The 8,235-nt window shown below is 45.0% G+C and overlaps 1 non-coding gene across 1 annotated transcript; it reads left to right on the plus strand.

The window, feature by feature from the left end:
• Positions 1–7,410: 7,410 nt before the first annotated feature.
• Positions 7,411–7,495, plus strand: TRNAQ-UUG (transfer RNA glutamine (anticodon UUG)). The gene has a single exon. It is a non-coding gene; the product is annotated as a tRNA-Gln (tRNA).
• The last annotated feature ends 740 nt before the right edge of the window (positions 7,496–8,235 follow it).

Here is an 8,235-nt window from a genome sequence, read left to right on the forward strand (position 1 = left end):
AAAATAAATAAACATTAAAAAAAAATTTTTTTTAGGGGCGCTTGGGTGGCTCAGTCGGTTAAGCATCCAGCTTCCGCTCAGGTCATGATCTCATGGTTCATGAGATAGGGCCCCACATTGGGCTCTCTGCTGACAGCTCAGAGCCTGGAGCCTGCTTTGGATTCTGCGTCTCTCTCTCTGCCCCTCCCCCATTCATTCATTTTCTCTCTCTCTCTCTCTCTCTCTCTCTCAAAAAATAAGTAAACATTAAAAAAAATTTTTTTTTAAATGGGACAGTTGATGACTCCTACCCAGAGCCAGCTTCATGGGTATGTGGCCTGAGCAGTCACACACAGCCCACACTTAGTTTAATGTTCTGCTGTCGTTGTCTTGAAATTCTTAGTAATTTTTGAACACTGGGCTCTGCATTTTCACTTTGAACTGGGCCCTGCAAACTATGCAGCCAGCCCTGTTGCCATTTACTGAGATTGATGGGGTTTTAGGCAGCCTACGCCCTTCTCGGAGGCCTCCTGAGCTGCTCAGACCCCCTGATGCTCCTCTAATATCACAGTGTGGGCACACTAGGCACACTAGGTGTTCCTGTTCAACCCCAGACTTCCTCATCCACATGACCCACCCCAGGTGCTCTGTGGGTAACTGAGTGAGTAATAAATCTGCACCAGGCCATCATTCTCGATATACAAGGCAATGTTCCCCTCCATGAAAATCATTTCCGGAATTCAAGAATTCTACGTGGCAAAGACCATCCCTGTGTTCAGCCCCATCTGCCTTCCATTCAACCAGCATTCATTAAGTAGATACTATGTACTCAGTGTTCAGCTGGACTGGATGAACCCTGTCTTCCTGGAGGCAGGCAAATCCCACCCAGAACTGACAGGTACCAGGCTAAACGAGCAAGGTTCTCCAGGACCGAGAGTAAGTAAAACTTGGGGCAACTTGACCTGAGAAACTTTCACTGGGAAGAAAGAGCATATTCTGGGAGCAGGGGTGAGAGCACAGAGGTAGGGCTGTGTTCTCCTGGACTCCAGCAGCTGGTGCGAGGAAACTGGATGAGATGCTGCAAACCCCATCATGCTTCCCTATCTGCTGTTAAGAAGTGTCCGGCTGATGGGGTGCCTCGGTGGCTCAGTCCATTAAGCATCTGACTTCGGCTCAGGTCATGATTTCACGACATGTGGGTTCAAGCCCCACATCGGGCTCTGTGCTAACAGCTCAGAGCCTGGAGCCTGCTTCAGGTTCTGTGTCTCCCTCTCTCTCTCTGCACCTCCCCTGCTCAAACTCTCTCTCTCAAAAATAAATAAACATTAAAAAAGAAAAAAGTGTCCGGCCGACCATGAGTTGTATTACTGTTGGGTGCCCTGCATCCCTGGGCACAACCCTCTAGTTTATCAGTATTTTGGTTGGGGTGAGCTCTCTGCCACCTTTGGCCCAGGCTCACTTTCCCTGAGAGAGAGGGTTTGGCATGGCCGAAGAACCCTGGATGTTCACGAGCACAGGAATAGGAAAAATTTGAGAATAACTTAAAGACAGTGGTCTGCAGAATGGCCGGGTAGTGGGTAGGGGGCACAGAGTCAAGCTGCAGGTTCCTGCTGACTAATCTCTCTTCTCTTCTTCTGTGAGAGTCCCTCCTCTGTGAGCAGCCAGAGACCCAACGGAGAGAAGGTCCCAGAAGTTGATCTATAGGGTGTGCCAAGAAAAGACTCCCCATTTATCAGAATCAGTGAGCTGTAAGCCATGAGTGGTGAGAGTAAAAATAACTGCATCCATCTCAGGAACGAGACCAGAAATAGTGTCAGAAGGACCTATGCCTCCAAATCAGCTCTAAGCTGGGTTTTTGGCTTTTTTTTTTTTTTAAGGAGATAGACGTTTATTGAACATACTGCAAAAGAGCAGCGGGAGGACAGCAAAGGAGAGACTGCCAGGAGGCAGCGGTGGGGGGCTATAGTTAAGTGGGGGAGCAAGAAGGTATGAGAAGGTATGGAACTTTCCTTTTTTGGTACCTATGCCTGGTTGCAAGAAGCCCCATGGGTCAGCTAGGCCCTAGGACTATTTTGAGGTGGGTCGTTCAATGAGCCTGCCTACATTCGGCCCAGTGGTCACTACCGGCCCTTTTGCCTTACTCAGGTCTCCGTTGCTCAAGTCTACTGCCTAAAACGGGCCTCCACATTCCCCCTGACAGATCGACAATGACAAATCTTTGACATTTGGTGGAGGCCTCATCTTCGGTAGCTGCTTCACACTGGACAGAGGGGGTATGCTGTCCCTACCTAAACTCATCATTCCATCAGGGTTTCTATGAAGTTACAGACCAGAGCATGGTATTATATTATTTTGCAGATAGGTGATTTGAGTGAAACTCCTTGGTGGTCAGCTCCATGGAATTTAGGGGGAGGGGATACTCTAATGGTATGGGCTAGAATCCTTGTTGAACCATCAGTCATACATGGAATTTTTGGATAAGAAAAGAGACAAATTTGCCACAGAGATTAAAGGGAAGGGGACCAATAATTAGTATGGGTATTGAGGCTAGGGGTCCTAAGAAGGGAAGAAGCCAGGATAGCCATGACCAGGTTTCTTTCCAGGAAAATCATCCTTGTATTTAAAGGACCCTGAGGGAGGAAGTTACTCAGAGGCATAGTAACATATTATGCCTGTAGATCAAGATGGCAGCTGGATCCACAGGAACAAAGGAGAAAAGGAGGGTGGTCTGATAAAAGCAAGGCAGAGGATAGCCAGCATCAGGGAAGGGTCTCAACCGAGTCCATACCATGTGCAAATTCCCCCTGGACAAGTTTCAGCTACCAATTACACCGTGCATTGGGAATGGAGACTTCAGGGGGGACAGAGTGGGAGAGGAGAGGAAAGCAGACCTTCCTTCACCCTCACAAGTTCAGGGAGTCTGACCTGCTCACCCTCAAAGCTTCACACCACACTGGGGGGCTGCCCTGTCCAGAGACTTTCATTGTCTGAGGAGTACTAGGGTTAGACTGCAGAAGGACCAGAAAGAGAAAGGAGAGAGAGGGGGAAGGATCCCTCCGAGAGCATGAGGGGAAATTCTTCCCCGTTTCAGGCAAAGGCCATCCACTGGTTCCCCCTAGGACTTCGGATCTTCATGAAGGAGTAATCTCAGCAGGAGGAAACCAGTTCCCACAGGAGAGCTAGAGTCAGTCTACTGAGGAAAAATCCCCACAAACTCCCAGAGCACCCAGGGAGAGTCCCAGCCCAGCAGAGACTGCCTGTACAAGACACCACATGTGGGGCGACCCAATTGGGTGGAGGCCAGTGGCAGGTGGTGAAAGAATTCACCTGAGGCAGAGCAAAGGAGACAGAAGCTTACTGAATGCTGCAGTAGGCAGGACAGCAGAGAAGACACTGTCAGTTTGGGGAATTTTTTTTTAAAATCCAGGCCCCATTGTAATGAATGTGAAGAACTCTCACTCTCTTCTGTAAATTGAAGTAAATTAAGTATATTGACTTCAAGTAAGTACAAGGAGAAATGGCGATCCAAGCATGTGCTTTTTGAAAGAAGCTTGCTACTTCTCACCATCTCCCAGTTTCCTACCCCCATTCCCACCCCATGGCCTGAGATTCCATAAAGTCCTTAAATGAGGATGTTCCATTTTGTCCCCCAATTGGAAGTGTTTATTATAAATTTATTTTCGATTGTGACCTTCTTAAGTCTCTGTATGAATCTCCTTGTATCTCCTTAAGTCTTCTTTGGGCCTCTAGCTTCTCAAAGAGAAGTGGGGCTCAAGAAGAGAGAAGAGAGGTTAGGAACCCACATCTCACAGGTGCTGACTCCATGCCTAGTATATGGCCTGTGATGTAGTCTGTGCTCAGTACATGTGGATAAATGAATGCATGTGTGAGGGGATGGATGGATGGATGGAAGGATGCATGGATGGATGGATGGGTAGAAGGAAGGAATATCAACATCTACTCTTCTGAAGGGCCAAAGTTAATTTTGTGCTGTAACCTTGAGCTTTAGGGAATCACAGTCTGGGACAAAATAGACTGCTTCTAGGGAGCAAGCAGATCCTCAAAGAGGACAGGCCAGTCTTTACCAATCTAGTTTTTCTGTACTTACTGGGAACATCTAACTATTTCCACCTGGGAAAAGCCCTCACCTTTAGGCAACCATAGGTTTCCAGGCACAGAGCAGGCCAGATAGTACCAGAAAATGCTTCAGAGAGTCTCAGAAGATCCCCAGCCTCCACACACAGAAAAACCCAGTGTTACAACTGACCTTCTCCAACTATAGAGAGAAAAAAGAAGACAGGCCATAGCTCATACCAACAAAGCAGAGAACATTTAGACAAATATGAAGCAATCTAGAGCTTTGTTATATATGATCAACAAGAGAATGAACTGAAAAAGAAAACCCTTGGTGAGGGGACAGTGAAAGTGGCTGAGAGCTAATAGCTTTTTTTGGGAATTTGAATGACAGCATGTTGAAAGTCAATAAATGTGAACGTGGCAATCTAGATAACAAAACAATGACCAAGGGGAGGCATGATTAATTTCGTGCCAGGAAGCAGTTTCTACCAACGAAGCCTGTACCGCAATGGAATGTTCAAATCTACCACTGTCAAGAGATACTATGATGAGTTTCCTTTCAGTGGAAGAATTAAAACAAGAAGTGCATACTCACCTGTCTGAGCTGGCATGTGAGGGATTTCTGAGATGAAGAAAGGTGGGGATAGATGAGGTGTTTCCATGACTCATTTGTCCAGGTGAGGCACCCTAGACATCCTTATCCCAACCCACGCAAGAGACTCGGAAATCAAGTTTTTATTCAACGGTTTGAATACAAACTCAATTCCCCATTCTTCTGGAGAATTTATGGATCTCAAAATTCCTAAGTTTACTGATGGAAAATCCTGCTATCTTCCCCCAAGTAAGGTATAGCCCTGAATGGGAGCTAGCCTCTTTCCCCCCTCTGCCCGGAAAGGGACATACTCACCAAGGGATGCTACAAAGCTTCACTTATGAAAGTTTCCTTTGGGTTTGTTTTTCTGTTTTTCTTTCCTTCTCTGCCCCCACCCTCATACCTGAAGTGATTCCCAGCAAGGGCTTTGGGATGATTCTCCCCTGGATCCCTGTGCTCTAACTCCATCCTCATAGGGCTGTAAGCTTTCTTTCAGCTCACCTCTGGAAGACAACTCACAACAGCATCCCTGCCGAGTAATCACCAAGCTCTTTGAAGGAAGTGCTCCACAGCCCTTTTAAGTCAGTATCACTAAGAAATGTGCTGAGAAACACTCCACACCCTCTATCACCAATCTGGTGTCATACTCCTCAACCTCTCTGCCACCACCATGCTGTGCTCTGAGCAGGGCACAGGCCCACAGCCAAGGGTCCCAGCGTGTCTATGCCCAGAGCCACCCCAACCCCCAACTGAGTATTGTAATATCAAATCCATTACCCTTTCTGCAGGTGTGTCAAGAGCTAGGAAAACTAGAATTTGTTTTTCTAGAGAGAGAGAGAGAGAGAGAGAGCAAGCACATGAGCAGAACAGAGCTGCAGAGAGAGAGAATCTTAAGCAGGCTCCATACCCAGTACAGAGTCCAATGCAGAGCTCAATCCCACAACTGTGGGAACATGACCTGAGCCGAAAGCAAGAGTTGGACTCTCAACCAACTGAGCCACCCAGGTGCCCCAGAACACGAGAAAATTTTAATTCTTCTTTACATATCCATTCTACCCACACTAGACACAAAAACGCATGCAAATTGGGTGCCAGAAACTGTCCAGCGGGACTCAAAGTCCACTTTCAAACTATACTCTGAAACTGACTAGCAGTTGCCAACATCATCAAAGATGAGGGTGGGTGACAAGGCCACAGACACCAAACCTGGTAGGTGCTCAGTAAGTAGTCAGGGTGATGACAGCTGGACTGCTAAGTGACTCTGAGTACAGATTCAGGAGTTAGGAGAAGTGGCTGAGCTCCATTTCTTCATCTATCAATGAGGAAGTTGGTCTTGATTTCTGGGGCTTTACCATGTCTAAAACAACACAAGTTTTTCATTAAAAGGGACATTTCTCCTCAACCTCTTCTGTTTCAGATGAGGAAATCTCTGCCTGGGAAGTACTGGCTTGGCCAAGCTCACGTTGGCCTGTACAGTGTGGCCTGTACAGTTGGCCTGCCTCCTGGTCCTAGCTCCCTTGCACCATTCCAGACCACGTGTCCTGGACCCTGGACCCTGGGAGACAGATGGCTCTGGATTCGAGGAATAGGAATTGGAGGGCCTGGGTGGCTCAGCTATTTGAGCATCCAACTCTTGATCTCAGCTTAGGTGATGATCCCAGGGTCGTGAGATCAAGACCCATGTTGGGCTCTGCACTGAGCATGGAGCCTGTTTAAGATTCTCTCTCTCTCCTTCTCCATCTGCCCCTCTCTGCACTTATACACTCTCTGTCTCAAAAATAAAAATAAAAATAATAAAAACTTTTTAAGAAATAGGAACCAAAGACAAACACAGCAAAGGGTAAAAGGAGCTTGCAGTCTACTCCTTGGCTCTCTCTGGCAAAGGGTCATGTTGTCAGTATACAGCCCTTGTGTGGATATCAATTCTTCACAGTCCTTCCATCTTCTACCACAGCACTGCCATCAGCATTAAAAGTGCAGCCCAAGGAAATACAAGCCCCACAGAAGGTCTCTGCCTAAAACTGTGCAGATGTAAAGCAACAAGCACCAGAGAACCACTTACTTCTGAATTCAGGGTTGCTATAATCTTGGTGAATTGTGTGCATTTCAGGGGACACTGGGAGCTGACTTGGAGCCCTGTTGGAGGTGTGCCAAGCAAGGGCTCCCAAAGCAATTCTCATAGAACACTTTGGGGATTATTATCTCCCATTGATGGCTAAGACTGGTCAGCCCCTCATTAAGGAGAATACTTGTTGGGATGAGCGCTGGGTATTATGTGTAGAGGATGAATCACTGAATTCTACTCTTGAAGTCATTATTTCACTATATGCTAACTAACTTAGATGTAAATTTAAAATAAATACATAAATAATTAAAAATAAATAAACATTAACAAATACAGGATCCCAGTTATATTTGAATTCCAGATAAATTAATAACTGATTTATTTTTAGTATGTGCACATCCCACACAACATTTGGGGTATATTTATAGTAAAAAATATATATATGTGTGTTTTGTAACTGAAATTGAAATTTAACTGGGTGTCCTGCATTTTACTTGGAAACCTTAAAAAACAAAACAAAACGAGAACAAAAAAAAAAAACCTAAACAGGATATTTTGGCCTGTGTTTTTTAAACAATTTCATCAAATCTCAATGTAACAATAGAAAAATATACATAATTCTGTATGATCTGTAATGCAACTTTTAATAGAATTTTAGAGTTTCAACTATTACTTTAGAAAATGTTTAATGTTGGGCGCCTGGGTGGCTCAGCTGGTTGAGCATCTGACTTTGGCTCAGGTCATGATCTCACAGTTTGTGGGTTTGAGCCCCACCCCAGGCTCTGTGCTGACAGCTCAGAGCATGAAGCCTGCTTTGCATTCTGTGTCTCCCTCTCTCTCTGCCCCTCCCCCCACTCGCACTCTGTCTTGCTTGCTCTCAAAAATAAATAAACACTAGAAAAAATTTAGGAAACGTATGTTATAAAATTTTCAATGTGAAAAGTGATATGAAGTATAATAATAAGTGATAATAAGTAATTAACAGTTACTAATTTTTGCTTTTTTAGTTAAATTTTATCTCACTAAAAAAAAAAAAAAAGGACTGGTCACCTACTTGAGTGTTGAGTGTCCTTTCATGTTAACAACATAAGGTCAGTATAAAAGAGAGAAGTCAGGTCTTGAGTTCCAAACCAAAAATCACCCGTGCAGTAGCTTAGTTTAGCAAGATTTCCTAAGTGAAAGCAATTCATGGCTACTTGACAATGGTCAAGAATACAAAAGGGAAATAATGGATGCTTAGAACCCTTGTGCTGGAGGAACTATGTTACAGAGTTTTAATTTGGAGAAAGATCCTTTCGTCTGCAGGGTTGTTTGTGCCATTAACTTTGATGATCTAATTCACCTTCAGATTTTCCATGATCCAAGCCAAGATTGAAAATAGCCACATGCGCAATGAACATTTTCTAAATATAAATAATTTGGAACACGTCCTGCTTATTGCTCTGAATGACTTACAAATTGCTCTATGCAAAGAACACCACATGAGACTTCCAAATGCCTGCCCTGTCAACAGGTAACAAGT

Source organism: Panthera pardus, unplaced genomic scaffold (genome assembly GCF_024362965.1).
Source record: "Panthera pardus isolate Hobbes unplaced genomic scaffold, ASM2436296v1 HiC_scaffold_2, whole genome shotgun sequence".
Classification (NCBI taxonomy): domain Eukaryota; kingdom Metazoa; phylum Chordata; class Mammalia; order Carnivora; family Felidae; genus Panthera; species Panthera pardus.